The sequence below is a fragment of the Microtus pennsylvanicus genome, chromosome 14 (genome assembly GCF_037038515.1).
Source record: "Microtus pennsylvanicus isolate mMicPen1 chromosome 14, mMicPen1.hap1, whole genome shotgun sequence".
Classification (NCBI taxonomy): Eukaryota; Metazoa; Chordata; class Mammalia; order Rodentia; family Cricetidae; genus Microtus; species Microtus pennsylvanicus.
This window is the reverse complement of record NC_134592.1, coordinates 59,801,453-59,823,548: the sequence shown is the minus strand read 5'-3', so window position 1 is coordinate 59,823,548 and position 22,096 is coordinate 59,801,453.

Here is a 22,096-nt window from a genome sequence, read left to right as displayed (position 1 = left end):
TACCAGGTTCCCCCAGCATGCCCTTTGTGACAAGTCTGTCTCTGTCCCACCAACCAGCTCTACAACAACTGCATGAAGATTTATTACTAATTATGAAAACTCATCCTTAGCTTAGGCATAACCCACTAGCTCTTTTGTAGACAACGGTTGCTTGTTTATTCCCAGCTGCCCAGACCCGAAAAAAATACACAAAAAACACATTAATTAATACATTGCTAGGCCTATTAGCTCAGGCTTCTTATTAAGTAACTCTTACATCTTAAATTAACCATTTCTATTATTCTGTGTGTCGCCAAAAGGATCCTTGTTTGCCAGAAAGGTTCTGGGGCCTCTGTCTCCTTCAGCAGCTAAATAGCGTTTCCCTGACTCCACCTTCTTTTCTCCTCTATCTCTGCTTGGAATTCCCAACTTTCTCTATTCTGTGCTGTAGTGGTGGGAGCAGGGGGCTACGTTCCCGCCCGGATCCCACACTGCTAGCTTAGCCCCGGAAATAATTACACGGAAACTATATTCTTTTAAACACTGCTTGGCCCATTTGCTCTCTCCTCTTACTGGCTAACTCTCACATCTTGATTAACCCATATCTAATAATCTGTGTAGCACCATGAGGTGGTGGCTTACCGGTAAGATCTTAACCTGCATCCATCTTGGAGAGGAGAGCTATAGCATCTGTCTGACTCAGCTTTCTTTCTCCCAGAATTTGTTCTGTGTACTCCACCCACTTAAGGGCTAGCCTATCAAAGGCCAAGCTGTTTCTTTATTAATTATGTCTAAATAAAAAGGAAGGTTTTAACTTTGACATAGCAAGATTACATGCAATAAAACAGTTATCAAACAAGAATTATAGTTACAATATTTAAATCTACTTTATCTTTTATCATGACTAAGGAATACTATAATTATAACTATCTATTGTTTAACTCCATCAAATACCCCAGAAGGATATAATATTACCTAAGTTAACAGGAAGTGCATTGTAAGCAACTTCCAAAACTATAGAATTGACAGAGACATCTCACTGCTTGGACAGTCACCCAAAGTTCTTTTATAACATTGTGGGCATCCATCTTCAGCCTACTGGCCCATAGTATCTGGCAGACTTTTCCATGAAGCAGGAAATTTCAAAGACACATCTGCCTATATTGGAAGTTTGTTAGACACTTATTTTTTGTCCTACAGAACATCTGACAGACTCTTTCGTGAATCAGGAACCCTGAAGGACTGCCTCACCTTCTTTGCACAAGTATAGCAGTCATTTTTTTCTGAGGGACCTGCATGCCCAGTTCATGCAGCCCACCATCAAGCAGTCCAGGCAAGAGCAGCTTCTTGCCCAAATGGCTAAACAATCCCATAAGGAGCCTCTTTGATGCCCATCATCCTCTTGAAGTAGATTGGTGGTGCCAGAAGCAGATGTGTCTCATTGTCATGAAAAGTCCTAAGTTCTTAAAACATTTTAAATGACATATTCTGTTAGTCTTTGAAAGGTTTGAAGAATACCTATCCATCAGAAATATATCTCTGTACATCCAGAAAAACCTAACTAACATGACTACAAGCTTGATTATTATAGATAACTATTAACTGTATTTCTTAATTATATATTACATTTTTAAATGAGCTGCACAAACACAATACTTTAATCAAGAGCAGAAATATACATATAAAAAATTGACCTTAAATTTTTATCAATAAATCAAGATCCATACCAATGCAAAGTATTTGTTTCTATAGCATTCCCCCTTCAAATGTAAGTAAATGTTTATGAACAATCATTTAGGGAATTTGGGTGTTGTTCTCTATAGTACTTTCTACTAATTGGGAACATTGTCAATCAGGTTTTTCATGGGGTATCCTATGTGGTAGTTCATCTCTGCCAATGTGCTTTAACCTCAAATAAATAGTATCATTTTAAAACAAATAAACTAAGAAAGGTAGAAGTAATGGGCAAAAATACTGGCTCATTTTATACCAAGCTCATTTTAGCACAAGCTAAAGTCTTTTGAGATGACTGAACCTCTATTGACAAAATGCTTTTATATGAGCAGGCTATAAACAAGATTGTAGCATTTTCTTAATTAGTGGTGATAGGGATGAGCCCCGCCCATTGTGGGTGGCCCTGGGTTTTATAAGAAAACAGACTGAGAAAGCCACAAGGAACAAGCCAGTAAGGAGCCCTTTCTGTGGCCTCTACCTCAGCTCCTGCCTCCAGATTCTTATGCAATTTGAATTCCTGCCTTGTCTTCCCTCAGTGGACTGTGACCCAAGATATGTAAATCAAGTAAACCCTTGTTGCTTTTGGTCATGGTGTTTCATCACAGCAATAGTAATAATCCTGACCAAGACATTGTTCTACTAGGATTTAAAAGACATTTTCTGAGTTCATACCTTTAATCTTAAATTTTCTCAAATTATTTAACACCTTATATTTTTACTTAAGCAAATATATGTTTGGGGGGAAGAAGGAAGCTGTGAAACTCTGAGTGTTTGAAAGCATGAATGGGTGTGTATTGTTGACATGAGTCAGACATATCAAGCTTCTGACCCATGGGAAATAACGAAGCCTTCCCCAGGATAGGCTCAAGGAAACAGTAAAGGCCTCCCAGCAGGTCTAAGTGAGAATCTTTGTAGTGTGTGCAGAAATATCCACCACAGCCCTTGATCCAGCTGTATAGCATAAGCCCACCTCTTCATCCATCTGTGCATAATAACCTCAACCCTGTGCAGCCACGTCTAATAAACAAACCCAGCTTCCCGGATTCTGTGACCTTTCTATCTGAGAGCCCAGTCCACTCCACCCCAGCTCTTCTGTCAGCCCTGTGTTTGTCTTTTCCTTATGCCCTCCCTCACTGCCCCCATCATGTCCATCCCTGGAACTAAGATGAACATTTCACATATTCAGGTTTATGTATTCCCCATCGGAGAATCCCATGTTCTTGCATTTTTATATGTATCACAATCACACATCTAACAAATTTAAATTGAACTCTTAGAAGCACACCTGTAGATGTGTGTCAAATTCAGACTGTCCAGCAGGCTTTATGAAACAATTAGTCAGAACTCTAGCTCTTGAGATGAACTATATGAAAATTTCTGCACCCCAATAAGCCTCTCTGCTGATGCAATAATCCAAATCAGACCAAATGAAACCAAATTAGACAAAGCCCAGATTTAACAGATACAAATGCTCCTGGATGGCTTTCCAGCCCCATAGAGAGGAAACGGGAAAGAAAACCGGAAAACGATCTGTTTTTTATCTGGGGGGCGGGGTGGAAAGTCATCCGCCAGCATTTATATCCATTAAACCTGGGCTTTAGCCGGGCAGTGGTGGCGCACGCCTTTAATCCCAGCACTCGGGAGGCAGAGGCAGGCAGATCTCTATGAGTTCGAGGCCAGCCTGGTCTAGAAGAGCTAGTTCCAGGACAGGAACCAAAAAGCTATGGAGAAACCCTGTCTCGAAAAATTAGAAAAAAAAAAAAAAAACTGGGATTTTTCTAATTTGGTTTGATTTGGTCATATCTGGATCTATACTCTTACTGTGACCATGTCCAGGAGCCTATGCTACCACAGAAGGGCATATGCATGTCCATGGTCTGCATTGCAGCCTGAAACCATGGCGATGGTCCTAGGCAATGCTGGTCCCAGGGCCACGTCAATGTGAATGGCTTGCACTGCCGCTTGGGGCCATGGTGATGTCTGACCCATGCTGTAGCTGAGAGCAATGTCTAGGTCTATGATCTGTGCCTCGGGTCTGTGCTGATGTCCATGACTCCATGGTCTATTCTACTGCCTGAATCCATTTTGATGTCCATGATCTCAGTTGCAACAAAGACAAGTTGCTTTGTCTGGGTCCATGGCCCTACTGCAACCGAGAACTCTATTCATGGTCTGTGCTGACACCAGAAGTCATATGGAAGACCAGGATCCACTGTGGAGAGGAAATAAGCTACTTTGACAATGAGATTGATGGCTGAAGATGTACAGCTGAGAAAGAGCGACACAGAAGACTTCTGTGACAACCCCTACCTCCAGTCCACCCCCTCCAAGAGTAACAGCCTAAACAGAAAGCCATTGAAGAGAACTCTTAAAAAGTGGGATAGGATGCTGAAGTGTAGGGGGGATTCAGTTCTATTTAAGGGTCAGGCCACTGAGAGTTTGACCACACTCCAGTGAGTGTATAGATAACACGAATTGGACTTGTTCCTCTTTTCTTTTGGGAGGAGGTCACAAAGGTAGAGAAGCAAAGATTGGGAATCATTTGTTATTAAGGGTGTATGATGTGAAACTCCCAGAGTCAATAAAAATACTATGTTGGGAAAAAAAGAAAGGAAGAAAATGAAGGCACCCAAGTATTTTGGCCGATAGAAATTGAGGACAGAATCATAAGCCTGCACAGCCATAAAAGGCCTGCAAGGTTGTGCTGAGAGGCTCACTCTCGGAAACCTGAGACATGGAGGGATTACAGGGAAGCTGCAGCCCATGGCCTTAGCCACCTGCCTACTCCAAATACAAAACACTCAGGGGGAGCCTTAAAGTCAAAGAAAGCTACCAGTCAGCATCCAGGTTATCTGCTTTTGGCTGAGTCAAGAACAAACCCACTTGGAAGAGGAGAGGCAGGTGTGCCAGCCAGGAGCACCTTTACTTCATTAGGAAAACAAAGAACAACACTCATAGAATCCTGCCAAGCAGAGGAAATTGCACATATCCTAGGAATGTGGCCCCAGGAACTCTCCCCGGTTTTTTGGGGAAACTTTTCTTCCTGTGAAAAACTATCCTCCTGAGTGTGAAGATGTGAACCTGGCAAGAAATGAGCTGGTCTAGCAGCCTTCAGGGGTAAAGCTCAGGTTTCGGGTCATTCAGATGATTGTGTCTCACCGGGATCATTTAGATTCGATTTATTTGGCTCCCGTCAACACACATTTAATAGTTCCAAAAGTAGTTCATGCCCACCTTGCTGCTTGCTTCAGGATCCCATGTTCAATAGGTCCTTCCCATACAGCTCATAGTCTCTTCTGCCACGGTGTATGCTTGACTTAGCTCCACGTTTGAAAGTGCGTAGGTATAAAGAAAAAATGCTGAGGGCTAATATTTTGTGTATGCCGTGCAAATTTATGTGTGACAAACCCATCAGGGACTTTAGGCAGGGGATGTGATAAAAATTCTCATTCCTTGAATCTACTAAAGCGGAAAAAAAAATACCAGAATGTGGCGAAGAAGAGAAGCAGCAATAGTTAATCACCATGACACACAGCTCATCTGTAATTAATCCTTTTCTTCAGCAGCATTCTGCAACTGTAGCATAAAAAAAAAAAGCAGGTCAGATGATGCTTTAATTAAGGCTGTGCAGTGTTGCTGCTTCTACAGCAACAAGAACTGTTTTTTGTCTATAGGTGTGTGTGAGGCACTACAAATATTTTCTTAACATCTTTACAGAGTGCTGTTTAAGCATCTTTGCTAGCATTATGTCTGCAGACAGACTGATTACAATTCAAAAGAGTTTTCAATGCTCCTCACACCCATCCCAGGAGCCACTAAAACAATCTAAATGCCATGCCAGTGGGAGGAGACGCTCTCACCAAGGAGCTATCAGGGAAACATGAGGTGCTGCTGCAATCGAGAATGGCATGCCTTGAAAATTTACAACTCGCAGACGCCCCTACCCAGACTCAGGGGCAAGGGCCTGCCGGGTAGGCTCATTTGACAAGATCTGATTGTGGTAGATCCCCTACTGTCCTTGGGAAATATTGATCCACGGTGACAATAATCAGTGTCGGGACGTATGTGGAGGGAGGGTGACACAAAAATTCTCTTTTACAGTCACTCTCCTGTGTGTGCAGTTCTTCTACAGATGATTGCATGATGTAGGATGGGTGGAGTGTCTGAGCTAGGTACCGCAATTGAAAGAAAAGGTATCCTGGCCAATGCACTTGCCAAAGCTGAGCATCCCATGAAAGACAGCAGTATCTGTGCTCCTGTCTTCTCTGACACACAGTTGAATTTCCCAGGCCCCTATGGTTAGGTTTCCATGACCTTTAAAATGGTTGAACCTAAAGTTTTTAGTGGTTGTATGTAGGCGGAGGCTGCTTGTTCATTTCCCAGCCATGCAGACCCAAAATAATCACACAGAGACTATATTAACTAAAACACTGCCTGGTCTATTAGCTTGGGCTTCTTACTAACTTACTCTTATATCCTAGATTAACTCACTCCTATTATTTTATATTTTATCATGAGGCTCATGGTTTACTGGTAAGGTTCCTGGGTGTCTGTCTCCTTCAGCAACTACATGGTGTCTCACTGACTCTGCCTACTTTCTCCCAGCATTCAGTTTAGTTTTCCCACCTAGCCTTCTTCTGCCCTGTCGTTGACCCAAGCAGCTTCTTTATTCAGTAACCAATAAAAGCAACACATACACAGAAGGACTTCCCACATGAGTTGTGTCTCTCCATAATCTCTTTATCATTTAAATTCAAAAGAATGGATGCCATAGTTTAAAATCCTTTAAGACATAAGAAATTTGTAGAGAAAACCTCATCTACTCCACCAACGTGTGAGTTTTTGTCATACTGCCTGACCTATGTTGAAATATGCACTGTGCCACCTACTTCCAGTTCTTGGGATTTACAATATAAATTTATAAGGTGCCTGGATAAATAATGGGCTCTGTGAAAGTTCTATGTGGGTCTGTCTTTGTAGCACCATCCCTGTGCAGTGTGAAACTAATACCATTGATCTTCCAAGCCTTTGTCTTCCCTTTTCCCATGGTAATCAATTTGGAACCAAGAAGTGTCCAAGATCTGTTGTTAATCAGCCCATTTCTAAATTGTGGGAAGAAGGTCTGTGGCACAAGGTTCAGTTCATTTGCATGTTGTATGTTCAGTTCATTTGCGTGTTATGTGTGCTGCTTTATCTAGAATAATAAAGTAGCCCTTACGTGGGCTTACGAGGGCTTAGGAGATGTCTGGTGTTGGCCTTTTGCTAGGTGTTACCTGTCAGCAGTTGACACCATGCTGTATTTGGTTGACAAACCATGTGGGTTACATCCTTTGGAAATTCTGCTGAATGTATCCCAGGCATGGAGGAATTTGCCTGCTGTTTACCTCCAGGAATAACTGCTTACTATGCATAGCCCATCCAGATTCTGTGGTATTCCTGGACTTTTAAGACCCATCATAACAGACTCAAAAAGCAATATTCTTGAGATGTAAAAGCCAGAGGAGAAAGCTCAGCTATTGGTGTTAAACTGTTTTTAGACACTGGAAATTAGTGTTAATTGATCTTTCTCGTATATGAATAGCAACAATGTTTTGGAAAGCCCACATTTTTTCCATGCCATAACAAATGCAAAATAAGCCCATGGCGCTCACACTATTTGTTGGTGAACAGAAACAACATGGCATCCGTTTCTCTGGCATATGGATTCATCTCTCACAGGAATCTCACATGGAGATCCATTGTTCAGATAGTGCAACGCTAGTGCTACTCAGAATGGAAATGTCAGAAATTCCTTCTTGGTTCTCATTATGGCCAGAGGCTGCTCACTTCTAACACACATGGATCGTCTAAGCCCCTTCCTCATGCCTCTCCCAACTCTCCAATTGTAGCAGGGAAAGAAGAAGGAAAAGGAGACAGTGTGGAGGTGGGGAGAAAGGAAAGGAGAGAGGGAATGAGAACTTAAGTAGGTACAGGTGTGTAGTATTCAGTGCAGCTGGGCAGCTACAGAACTCATAATTTATATTTTATTCCTAACTCTTACCTAGAATAATACTGTCTTTTATATACTATGTCATGAGGTTCTCTTCTGGAACCCTTCTGTATTCTGTATTTTGTAATATAGAGTGAAACTGAAAACCAGGTAATTCAAAAATCATTCCAGGAATTGGCTTCTCCGAGTCTCCTAGAGTGGACCACAAGGACAGATTTTTCTGTTATAAATCCTATACATAGTCAAGTGTGAGAACATGGCCCTGTAAAGTTGACCAGGAAGAGAATTAAATGTAGTAATCCATTGTAGATTGGACTCACTCTTTAGACAAAATCATCAATTCACCTATAAACCAACAAAATTTTCACTTTAGAAAATACTGAAAAAAAGTTATGGCATTAACCCTATACAATAGAAAGAACTAAGTGTTTTAAGAAATGATATTGGCATAGAATAAAATTTTCCTTGAAAATACTCCAATTTTAATGGCAATAAAAACAAGATTGAGATAGTCTATAAAGTCTGAGCTCTTTCTAAGATCACATGCTGTCTTCTATGTACCACATAATGTTCTAGACACATTTGAGTTGCTGTATAGAACCAGACAGAAGAGCACATTAACCAAAGACATGTATTTCCAGCTTTCCTTTGGCCTCCTGCAGACACTTGGGAATGCCAATAGAGTTACGCTAGTAACTCTTTTATATCTAAGCAATAACATTATTCTCATTGATTCTCCTAAGCTATGAAATGTGAGAGTCCCCATCCACACATACATGTGCCCATGCTCAGACACTGCTTGCACACTTCTTTACCGTTGCCACTGCCGCCTCATCCCACACACACACTCACACACACACTCACACACACACTCACACACACACACACACACACACACTCACACACACACTCAGTCCTTTCATTTTCATTCTTCTCCCTAAAACAGTTGAACTTCAGAGATATCGTCAAACACAGAGCTAGTTCTGTGGCAATCAAGGGAGTTAGGCTGTTATTTCAAACAGTACTAGTGCTTTAGATACATCTTCATAATAGGATCCAAAGGCCTATTAATTTTGTAGATGTCATCTACGCAAAGAAGTTATCAGGTACCCGAAACACAAACATGAAACAACACACAGTAAACAATGACCAAGGCCGTAGGCGTCCAGTACATGGCTGCAAGCCCCAGTGCCTTCCTACTCTGGGTTGCAGTGTTCTCTCGGGGGCAGAGGACCCAGGAAATGGTCTATTTCACTGAGTCTCTGTGAGTCAATAGAAAGACCCGTCCTGGAAGGCAGGAGCAACTAGAGCTACGGACCACTTATGCTGGCTGGCCCTGTGCCTCAACCCCCCGACCCTTCTGCTAGGAAAAAGACTGAGAAGGGAATTGAGAACAGGGACTCTCAAACAGCCTTGCTTTCTGCATTCTATCACTGCACAAAAACTTGGAAAATAATAACAACATGATCCTGCTTTCTTTGGACTTCTGATCTTTTGATTTCTTGTCTTAACATCTTTACTTCATTTATAAAAACAGACACTAAAGGAAGTGTGAGCTGCAGCATAGTCTTCTTGCAGAGGAATTAATTGGCACTGTAAGGTTTGATCTCACTTAGTCTATGAGAGACTTCCTTCCTCCCCTCTCCTGAGGGCGGGTACACACACACACACACACACACACACACACACACTGCCCCTGGGAGCTTATTTGCAGAGGCGTTTTTTGTCACCTGTTGCGACTGGAGACTTAAGTGGTCCTTCACACGGAAGGAGGACTTTTGGAAGCTGAAGAGAGACAGCATGTTCGCTGCCTGCTCTAGACAGGCTGTGAACTGCAGTCTTCCAGCTGGGAGCTCAAACCTGTGCCTGGCTCTCTCACCTCTTAGGATCAGTCTTGAGATATAAGAAAGTATTTCTGTGTTTTTAAGGAATTTTGAACCGTTCCTCTGATTATATAATGCTAATACAGGAAGGGAAAATTTAAAAATTTCTCAAAACATGACAAGACTTGTTTTTCCTTTTAGTAAGAATTTCCTGATTTTTACAGACTAGAACTCCTACTGCTAAGTCATGAGCCTCCTCATTTTGCTTTCCTGTTTATTCTCCATAATGATCTAGTGGGGTAGTAGCACAACACTGCTGATGATTTAAGCAACCTAATGAATTGTTCTTTGCTATTTATTCCTGATGTCCCTTCCAGGTAGAGGCCATTTCTGAGGACTTTCCTAGAGATAATGTTTTATTGGGCTTGGGGGGGTGGGGGCAGGATCTTCCCAGGGCTACAGGCAGTCAGTGGAAGGCTAGAGTTTGTTTTACCCATATGTAAACCAAGTATGAGCTTATAGACACAGAAAACAGGAGAAGATCTTTATCAGTCTCTCTGTTGAATACTTTTTGTGAAAAGCACTGTGTAATGTATACATTACTCTCACTGGATGCTAAGTTGGAGGAAATCAACCTCTTGTTCTGCTGCCTTTGCATCTGAATTATACCACAGGGTGTGTGTTTAGCTTCTAGATTCTGCAAAGTCTGTGCCCGGCATTTTTTTCCTATAGCAATATAATCCAGTCTGGACAGTGGCTGTATACAACTGGCCCTTTGTGACCAGCAAAAGAAGAGGTGGACCCATCACACTAAAATGGGAAGCCCTCTGAAAATAAAGAAACACGACTTCTTTGTTGCTTTTGAATGACCCGTAGATTGCATCGCCATGCCATGGCTCATGCCCCGGTGCCTGTAGATGGGCCCGATCTAGAGTGTGCCACCGCCAAAAGCACAATCACAAAGAATTTACAGACTTAGATACTTGTGTTATGAGAACCCAGCATCCTGATATGAGATAATGACAAGCACCTGTGGTGGGGTTTTGATAGATTAGATAATTACAGTTACAATCCTCTCATATCCTATCTAGGGCATATTAGGTACAAGACTTAGGCTTTCTGTCATAGGACAGCTATTGGAATAATTTCTGTAATTTGTCAATTACCTATGGCCTGGACATTTAGTATGTGTTCCTTGTTGCTTGTATTTTCATGTTTGTTATGTTATTGCCTTTCTTTTGCACAATATTTGATAGTTGTTCTTATTGTAAATAGTTTTGTGTTAGGATTAGAACCTTCTTGTTTAGAAAGAAAGGGGGGAAGTGAGGTGGAATTTTGATCCATTTAGCCAATGATTTGGCGGCAGCAAGTTCTAGGGCGCGGTCTTGTCTGCCTACAACACAGCTTAAAATCTGACAGAGAGGGTCACGTGTGCTCTCCCGCTCTCACGCTCTCGTGGGTGGTCAGAGCAGAGCAGGTGGTGAGGTGGCTTGGGGTTGGTGCTCTTCACCCCCGGGCAGATCGACTGGACGAAGACAGCTAGATCGGTGGCCGTGGCTGCTAATTGGTTCTGTATCAGTGAGTGCTTCTCCCTATCCTATACCTAAATAAATTACTGAGACCCTTTAACAGACTATCGTGGTTTCACGTAACAAGCACCTCCCTCCCAGATGTGACACTATGCCTAGGAAACTTGCTTACACGGAACAGAGGAGTAAGATCTACACACGTGAGCTGGGTTGTGTGGCGATGGACCATCAGGCTACAGACAGAGTGAGGGGAAAGTGGGACAATGTTGTACACTGTGATCTGAGGAAAGTTCTGGCTTGAAAGCATAAAGAACTTGGGGGTGAGCAGAAGGTGGACCAAAGGAAGCCAGTAGAGGGGAAGAATGTTTTCATTCGAGTCATTCATTCGTCAAATAAGAGAGATGTCTTTCCCCTTCCAGACAGAAAGGTGAAGAGGCTGCTGTATGAAGAAAAACACAGAAAAGCAAGAGCACCAACAGAAAACCAAGAGCTATTTATGTAAAGTCAATAAGTGAGATACTTTCCTTCAAAAGAAGAAGAAGAAAAAAAATGTAACCCACATTTAGAAAAGAGAATGCTGTTGAAAAAGACCAGTTGTCTTATTTGTAAACAAGCAATTAAGAAAACACAAACCCAGGAAGATTTTTTTTCTTTCTTAGCACTTTTCTTATTCCAAAGTTAGTGGAGTGCTAGATTCCTAAACTTTGTTTACTAAATAATCACACTGTGTTTGAATTCAAATGTTTTTAACTGAGATTTTTGATACTTTAGATGTCTTCAGATAGGAGCCAAGAACAGAGTACAATATATAACATTCTCTTCAGAACAGTTATTTATGTATGTGTGGGAATCAGAAGACAACTTTCAGGTGTAGGTCTGTCACCATATGAGTTCCAGGGATCAAACTCAGGTCATCAGGCCTTGGTAGCAAGCACCCTTCATTCTGAGTCATCCCAGCTGCTCAGCATTTTGTTTATAGTTATGTGATATCATGGAAAGAGTTTGAAACTTGGAGCCAAGCTGGGTGGGGTTGGCACATGCCTTTAGTCCCCGCACTCCGCAGGCAGAGGCAGGTGGATCTTCATAAGTTCGAGGCCAGTCTAGAGTTTCAGGACAGCCAGAGCTACACAGAATAAATCCTGTCTCTAAAAACTAAGAAATAAAAAAAAAAATAGAACAACAACAACAAAACAGTCTTGATGCAGTGGGGAGGGGCTTGGTCCTGCTTCAGCTGGATAGGCCAGGCTTAGTTGACTCCCCATGGGAAGCCTTACCCTCCCTGAGGAGTGGATGTGGGGAGGGGCAGGTGGAGGAAGTAGAAGAGAAGGGAGAGGGATCTGTGGTTGGTATGTAAAATGAATAAAAACAAAGAAAAAATACTTGAACCTAATGACTAGCTCATAGCCCATTGGTATACTGACTATGATCTTAAGCTTGTCACTAATTATTTTTCAACTTCAGTTCTTGGTCTGCTGAAATATGAATGCAAAATGCAGAGTTCTCATAGGAGTCAAGTAGTGAGAATGCCTTGGCTGCTCTATGACAGTGGACTGGCCACTTGTGATTATCAGTATAGTCTTTGCAGTAGAGGGGATGGTGTGTGGTATTTGAGTATTCATTTTGTTTTTAATTTTTATCCTTTTTCATTATTGACTATTATGTGCTTGGCACACAGTAAAAGGCAAAAGTCTGTTGAGTGGAAGAAAGAAAAAAAACTGATTTTGCTTTGACCTTCATGAGAGGATTTTGACTTTGAATTACTCAGCTACGGAGAGTGAAGATGAACCCCTGTGGTTAAATAAGGTCTGCCATGCACGGCTCTGGAAATGTTTGTTTGGGCTTTGTGTCTTGGTAGATTGTCAAAGGAGCCTTGCTGAAGCAAGCTTAGTGTCTCAGACAGCAGCAGCTTGTATGAAGGAAACACACAGCCGAGTATGGCAGCATGCATCCAACCTATCCCCCTAGAGCAGGGCGTGTGGAGGCTTCACTGGTCACTTTCTAAATAGCAGGAAAGAGTGTGACAAGCATGACATGTGTCTCTCCACGGAAAACAAACGTCATATGTTCGCACTTCCACCTTCCCGGCAGAACACGATCTGCGAATCGCACAGTGCTTTCTCCCGAGACTCAATGCATCCAGACGTTCAGACATACCGTACCCCTCGCTCCCCTAAATTTTCACCTCTGTGTAATGCACACAGACATATGGACAGATCAGCAACAACCCTGAAGGAAGCTGCAACCACCCAGCACGCATGTTTTGCAGCTCCTTCAACCTGTTTCCCATCTTGCCCATCCCCTGCACAAATCAGGTTTGAATGCCCAAGCTTGTCACCTGGTATACAAAAATGCAGTCTAACACTGTATTTATTAGCAAACCCTCTCCCTTATGTTTAATTTATTGTTACAGTTTTTAAATGTACAAACAGTTATACCAGTTTTATACACAAAACCACAGGTACCGTTTTGTATCTGTCAAAATTCCAGCAGCCTGTGGCGAGAGACCATCCAATAGATGTCCTGTGCTGCCACCTAGTGGTTTTGTTAAGACATGGCCCCACTCAGGCCTCTGGAAACTGGGAGACAAAGGCAATTCGTGGCGCACAAATTCTGGAATAGCTACTCAAAAGCATTATCAAACAGACGCATTTATGATACTTGGACCATATTCCCCACAACCACACAACCTAGCTTGTTTTCACACAATGGCAGCTTACATCCCTGCTCTTCACTGGCAGCACTCCGGCCTTCTACCCTGAGGGCACCTGGTTTATATCCAAACAGACTGGGCAAGCATACCGCTCTCATTTCTGAGGCTCTTTCTGCAGCTCCCATCTGGCCAAGGTTTCCTTGGCAAGTCTCTTCCTCCTGGAGGGACAGTTTGATCTGAATGTCTGGCCTATTACTTCAATTTGAGTAGAAGGTATAAAGGAGTCAGACAGCTTTGAAAAAAAAATCATTATCTTTAAAATTGACTAAAACAGCAGCCATTTTCTTTGTAGCAGTCTGAAGCAAAGCTTCTGAATTTCGTTTCTCCTCAGCACACAGGGTTTGTATCCCTAGTTAGACCCGAGGCCTGCCTTTGCGTCTCTCCCCTGGTCTCTTCCCGAGTCTCCAAAAAGCCATTCTTCTCCCCAATTAATAAATTAGCATGTTGCTGTTACACAAACAGTCTTCTTAAAAGTGCTATATTAGGCACTGCTTAGTGGGTGGATAGAGGGAAAGAACATAGCCTTCCAGTGAGTCTGTGGATCACCACCCCCTGTCTCTTAGCCTACACACTCCCTCTTCTTCCAGACCTTCTAGAACCTCTTAGATTCACTGACCCTTTCCTATCGCGTCTCTCTCTCTACCTATACCTCTGCCTCTTCTTATAGAAGACAAGCATGTCACTTAATCCCTTTCAGACTTCCTCCAACCAGCAAATTTCTCTTTTTCCGTGTTTTACCCCAAATGCAATGAATTCACCAAGCTCTTATGCTATTGTCTAAATATGCAAAGTAGAGCTAGTCCTTCTATTAGGGCCCAGGAACTGTGTTGCAGGCCTGGGTACAGCCTCAGAGCCTGATTTTTGACAGGAAAGTTACACTAGGCAATCTCTAGGCTTCTTCCAGCCTCAGCTCTGTCTTCCTCCAACAGCATTCTGGCAAGCCCCCTCTCCAGTCACTCATCAGTTAGCCTGTAAGGCAGTTCAGCCTCTCTTCTCTGGCAAAGCTCCTTCCCCTTCTGGAATTCACTGTCATGGCTCCCTGACTGAATCTCTTTCTATTTGTTTATTCTGTTTGTCAAATGCCCCCATTGTTTTCCACCTTATGTGGGTTTTTTTTCATATGAACTTTATTTAATTTGAATTTTTCCCATCCATCTGTTTAACTGTATAAACATGTTCGCCCACCTCTCTTTGGAACTAAGGCTTTGTGACGTGGTGACGGTGACAGCGATGGGTGAGTGATTCATGTGCTGCCCCTCCTTCCAAAGCATACCCTGAATCATCCATTTCTGCTGTGATTCTTCCAACCACCTCCCAGGTCAGTACCACATTCATTTTCTCAACAGGACGGTTGTTGGTTATACCGTATTCATGATTCTCACCCCTGAATGGTACCCTTGCTAAGTTGGTCCACTGCTATCAGAAGCAACAGCCCACTGAAATTTCAATGATGCTTAGCTATTTGGACTCACTGGGTTTATGTTTATTTAACAACCCCCACCTACCCAATCTTTGTCTATAGCTGCAGCCAGTGAAAAATCTGTTTAAGTCCTTATTGTCTTACACTGGGATTACGAAGTTATTTCCAGGACAGAAGCTTTGGCTTCGAATTTAGCTTTTATGCCCATAATAAACTTGGCCAGCCTTTCCGCTAATTTGCTCTCATGTGACTCACCTGTAAAAAGCCATGATCCATCTAGATTCTCCCCATCTTGTTTGTATCATTTCTATGTGAGCATGTGGCCGAGTGGTTATAGCTTCTACACTAGACCCTAGACCAGACTACACTAGACCACTAGACTCCATCCATTCTTTCCTACTTCTCTGAGCATCCCCACATTCTAGTCAAGACCATCTTTCTGGCATTCCCTGCACAGGAATATTTTGTACACAGCCTTTCTTGCATCCAAAAATTCTTATTCATGCTTTCTAAAAACTAACTCTTACCAGTGTCTTAAAATGCACATGCAGGGAGCGAAGACAAGACTCAGCTGATAAAGTGCATTCTGGGAAAGCGTAAGGACATGAGTTCAGATCCCTACATTCACATACAAAGCCAGGCACTATGGTATCCACCTGTAATCCCAGAGATGGGGGTGGAAACAGGAGAATTCTGGCCAGGTGGTCTAGCCAATGTGTGAGCTCTAGATTCAGACTAGCCAATGGCTGAGTTTCACGTACAGTCTAGCCAATGGGCGAGCTCCATGTTCAGGTTAGCCAATGAGTGAGCTCCACATTCAGTCTAGCCAATGGGCGAGCTCCATGTTTAGTCTAATCAATGGGAAAGCTCCATGTTCATTCTAGCCAATGGGTGAGCTCCATATTTCATCTAGCCAATGAGTGAGGTCCACGTTCAGTCTAGCCAATGGGTGAGCTCCACATTCAGTCTAGCCAATGGGCGAGCTCCTTGTTCAGTCTAGCCAATGGGCAAGCTCCATATTCAGACTAGCCAATGAGTGAGCTCCACATTTCGTCTAGCCAGTGGGTGAGCTCCAAGTTCAGTGAGGATCCTTAAGGTGGAGAAGCTATTGAGGAAAATGCCTTATATAAAACGCTGTCCCCCAAATGCACACACACACACACACACAAAACAAAACAAAAAAAGAAACTTTACATATCTGCTAACAAATTTAAGATGGACCACATCTGATCCTGCTGTCCATCTCTGAGATCTAACCTTGTCTTCTCATTTTCCAGGCAAAATTGTTCATTAGAAGATTTTCAACAGGCCATTGCCTGATAGCTACCTTACTCCAGCTCCTTGCCTCCTGGCACAAGTGCATGGTATTATGCCTGACCAGGGCAACCAAGTGATATCTGACTTATGTGTCTTGGTGCTGAGGCAGGATGCCCATGTCATTGCAGCCTGCTTGGGTGATATCTGGGAACGGCATTCCTCCAACATGTCTGAGGTGAGCTATGAATACTCTTACATACTCTCATATGTAAGAGAGTAGTCCATGAAGACCTTTTGAACATTGTGATTTGATACATCCACTTACATGAACATTTTCATGGTGTTTATTTTACACCAAACTTAGTTTTGATGTATATAATCACTTTTTTTCTTTGTTAAACCATTACCAATTAACACAAAATCAGTATCTCTGAGTGTCCCTTTAGCTCTCATTATGTTGCATATTTTAAGTCCTCAAAGTCCATTGAAAATCAAGAGGCTAAAACATTGAGAACAAAATCAAAGTCATGTTTCTGTCTTTCAATTCCTGGCACTGAATGACTATGCTAAAGTGGACAGATCTAAATGCCGGGATATAGCTGCCACTTGGAGGTGAGAAGCTAAGACACAAAAGTTCTCAGTGGATTTCTGCAGAGACAGCACTTGGCATATATTTATCTGTCTTACGCTGTTAGAGACAACACTCATGGAGAATGATGGTCAGTAGATGGAGTTCTCAATGAAGACATCTTTAGATGTAGATACGTGAGTAACTGGTTCCTTTAGCAAGACCTACTGTCCACACACTTAATAAAACTGATGGATATTTAGCCCAGTAAATAATATCTGGATTTGCCTAATCCTCCTGTATCTAACATGGGCTAAATTTCAGTATGAGAATCTCCATGCTCCAAATCTGGAAGCAATGAGAAAGAACATGGCTAAGAGGGATCCAATGGGTGGCCTTTTGTTTTATCAAGACCCTGCAATGTACTCCATCTAAGGAAAGTTCTTAGCACCCATCTGGTATATTTTACTTGGTTCAGCATTCTATCATGCCTACATCTGATGTGTTAGTCTGGGTCCCATTCTTGCTCTGTATTAACTAGTGAAAGCTATTTGGCCCTCATATTCAAAAGCAGCAATTTGAAAAGATAGAGCCCACACAGAGAAATCACGCAGGTGATTAGAGAGAATTTTGTGTGTCAACAGGACGACTCTTCCTTACTCATTAATAACGTGATGCCTGGCTTCCCACATCACCCCTAACTAGGACATCAGCTCCAAGAGCCAAGGCTTCAACAGTTTTACCTTAGGACGTGACACTGAACCTGGCCATAAAGATCTGGTAAAAAAAATTATTGAAAAGATAATGATTTTCCACTAGGGAAATTAGCTCTTAGAACTACGTGCAATCCAAAAAGGGAACGATTTGGTCCATTCCAAAACAGCTTTGTGATTTGCTATGTTTTTCTCTGGCCTTTTACTGCTCAGAATCCATGCCAAGGAAGAAATGCTAAAGCTCCTATCTTTTAAATATGTAGATCCCTGACATTTGGTTGCTTCATGAATTTTGCATTGCATAATGACAAGTGTTTAATTTTATAAACTGCTCCTGTAATAGATCATTTTCAAGGAGAGGCCTAATCTGGAAATGCAGAGCAAAGTGCTGTTGCTGAATTAGACAAATGTCTTCCCCGAGCCAGCGATCCTTTCCATAGTAAATGTTTTCAAGCATTGACGGATTGGAAGCCATAGAAATATTCTCAACACCCAGCTGACTGGCTGCGTCAGAAATGAGATGTCCCAAGGATGCTTGGTGTTCCAAGCTAGTGTATAACAACCCTCAGAAAAATCTCTGAGTGAGATAAACACAAACAATTGATTTATTTCTGGAGGTCCAAGTGGCCATACTTGGTCTGATTGCTAATCCATTTTCATCACCACCAAAACTAAAAGCAGGGTGAAGCACGATAAGGGAAAGAAACATTATTTCTGGACTCTAAAAAGGGGTTAGTGTTTTAATTTAAACTTCAAGCAAACAAGTCTTGACATCAGATCATACATAACTCTTAGACAGTTTCATGCTCAGCTGACCCTTTTTGTCCCTTGGTTTCTTTACCCAACGTATATCTATGAGTTTTGTCTATTTAGCAGAATTGTGATTCAGGAAAAAAACACAATTAATCTACAAAATATGATGTCTAAAATATGCATAGACGTAAGAAATAGAATTGGCTTTATAAAACATATGCAAAGGTTGTTTGTTACAAAAATTCTGATCAAAATTATCTTTATTATAAATATTAGTATAAGTTCAATAGAAGCAATGAAAATAAAATGTGGTGTGTCAACAGTTAAAGATATAGATCCATAAGAAACATCTATTTAGCATGGTTTCTAACCAAATGAGATCTTAGTCACACACTACCCCTCTTGAGGAAATCAGTCAGCCAAGAAGGCAACAGAACTGTGAACAGACTCAGAAGAACTGGACTGGAGAGAAGGCTCAACAATGAAGGGCACCTCCTGCTCTTGCAGAGGACTCTGGCTGGGCTCCCAGCACCCTTGTGGGGTGGCTCACAACTGCCTGCAACTCCAGGTCGGGGAAATGACCTCTTCTGAACTCCTTTGGCAGTGCACTCACACGTGTGCACGTATGTGCACATGTGCATGCAGAAATACCCACAATTTAAAAATCTTTAAAGACAAAAAAGAGAGACCTGAGACAGAAATCTATAAAGCAGCTACCGTGCTTCAGGCACTGGTCTAAGCATGCTTCAAAGGTGATCTCACTAAACCCTGATAAGGACATTATGATCATTATTGTTATCCACATATCATCAACTACAAGAGTAATTTTTACACAAGCTAAGAAACTTGCTTAGGGTTGAAAAGTGGGTATCCGGAAAGTTGGGATTCAAACTTCAAGAGTCAGGTGCCAAATGAATGGTCTCATGAATTATAGAACTTGGGATTGTAATGAAACCACTGCTCACAGGCACACTCGGTTCTCAGGCCTGAGCTTCAGGCACTCTGGATGATTTTGAAAATCATTCTGCATACAAACTAAATTTATTTACTGTAACACTATGTAAGTAGGCCATTCCGCTTCCCTGATGGACTGATCCACACAGCCTTCTCTGATTGGAAGCTACGTTTATAATAAGTCTTATTTCGTATGTATGTTCCATTTGTACACACATCACTACCTTCTTCAAACCCGTTTTCCCACCTCTGCTTGACAATCTGTCCTTACCAACCTAAGGCTTTGCCTGGAACTGATAAGAGCTGTGTATAGAATTTTCAGGGACTATGTTAGACTCGTACCTTTAGCTATTTCTCTAATTGTGCCAATGTCAGGCTCCTCCAGTGGCCTCACCTGCTTCTCAGAGCCTCTCTCCCCTAGCTATTATGCATAACAGGTGCTGCGAAGACAATCTTTCTTTCAACTCCCGAGACCCTTAGTAATATTTCCTGTTTCTTTTAATCCGGTTTGTCCCTTTAAAGGGAAATAATATTTGTCTTTCCTTTCAAAAGCATGTCCTTTGCCTGTTCCATATGGAAACATGTTCCATTATTACTCTTTCCTCTTAGCCTCTTCTTTTGTCTAGAAACATGTTCAAGTTAGGGTCGGTGGCAGGCCTGGACATGTCACCTTAGTTCATGACTAACATTGTTGAAGATCTCCTGTGGGCCAGATATTAGACAATTTTCACATAACATCTCATTCAGTCTTCAGAGAAACCTCAAAAGATATCTTTTAATTACTGGCAAGTTATTCATGAGAAAATTATGCTTAAACACATAAGTACATTGGCTAAGGTCATGTAGAAAATACGTGCATAGTGCCAGGATTTAAACCATGTTTGATTCCAACTTACATATTCTTTCCACTGTGTCTTACTTGTTTCTTAAAATAAAGAAACCAACCCTCTGCTGCAACCCTGCTGTGTGAAGCTCTCATTTTGTCTTTCACTGCCAAACTTCAGTTAAATACTGCAAGTGTTTATTAAACATTAGGTCTGTGCAAGTGACCGAGCTGTATGCTTCCCCCTGAGGGAAGACAGAGAGGAACAGAATCAACTTGATCTGCTAGAAGCTGGCAACCTAATGACTGTATCAGACATGTAAATAACAATAAAGCCGCAGAAAGAGGTGCTAGCTAAAGTCGTGGAATCTTCCGAGAATTAAGATGAAAGGCAACTAATTCTAACTAAGGGAGAGTAGAAACAAAGAATTTCAAAAACGAGGTTATGGAAGTCTCCCTGAAAGCAGCCAACCATTCCCCACCAACCTGCAATTTCACCTCTCCAATGTTTCCTACATACCCTCTCCCAACCCTCCACAGAGCCTCAGAACTGGTCTTTCCAACTCCAGACCTCTCCATTTTCCACATTCTACAAGTATTCCTTTCCGTCAAGATGCTTCACTGTGTGCAGCTGAGAGCCCTCACAGTCTGGATAAATACTTTCCGTGGATCTCTGCTACTCACAGAACAGGAACACACTTTTGATTTCATTCTAAGTAACATTAACCCTCCTTTTTTTTTTACAGGGTTGTTATAAAGATCCAGTGTGATAATGTATGGGTAAAATATGTGAAAACCTTAGTCATTCTATAGGTAGGCCATTATTAACATTGTTACCTAGTCAACACTTGGGTCGGCATCTATCTCCTGAATTACCCTTTGCCTTAGCCCATTTCACTCCTGTAACTGTAATTTAGACACGCCTCTTCATTTCTAAGGCTGAAACTTTGTTTTCGGTGTGTCTCAAGGCTTCCATCAGAGTCAGTCTAGAGAAAATATGTTCTACCAACTCAATGAATGTCCTCGGACTCCGAGGTCATCCTTACTGCATCACTTCTACCTTCCCCAGTGCACAAGGCACAGCAAGTCATGTACACATGGTTGTGTAAGTCATAACTTTATTGGTTGCCTATAAACTCATTTAATGCTAGGGCCAATCGATTTATCTTGGTATGATTGATGTGCCCTATCACCCAGTTCAGTGTAATCACTCTAATGTTGTTTCATGGAAGACAAAATTGGGATGTTACACTGCTCTGTGGTAGAATAATTTCAGCAGAAACCAAGGGAGGAATTTCTCTTCCAGCCTTTGCTGGGATTTAATTCAGATGATATACATCCATACACAATAACCCTGTGGTGACAATCATCCCAGAGAGAAGAAATGCTCTACCATGATTTGTCTGGTATCATGAGCCACTGGGAAAGCCTAAACGGCAATCATTAGCTTTGCCATCTTTTTCTCAGAAATTCATGATTCATAAATGGAAGCTATTTTGAAAATCAAAATGAGTTGCAGAAAGTCTCAGCAAAAGCACACATTTTCTATAACTCCTCTCTCTCTCTCTCTCTGTCTCTCTCTCTGTCTCTCTCTCTGTCTCTCTCTCTCTCTCTCTCTCTCTCTCTCTCTGTCTCTCTCTCTCTCTCTCTCTTCCTCTGTGTTGTTTATTTATCTCAAGTAACTAGGGGAAGTACTTGAAGTGAAATCTTGTTAAAAAACTTAAATCAAATGACGCTGCTAGGAGAGGTTGGACCAAAGAGATCCAGAATTATGGTCAAAGCCAAGGTCTTCCTTTGTCTGCTTGTACCCCAGAGAGCTCAGTTCAGCCTTTCCAAACTGGCTG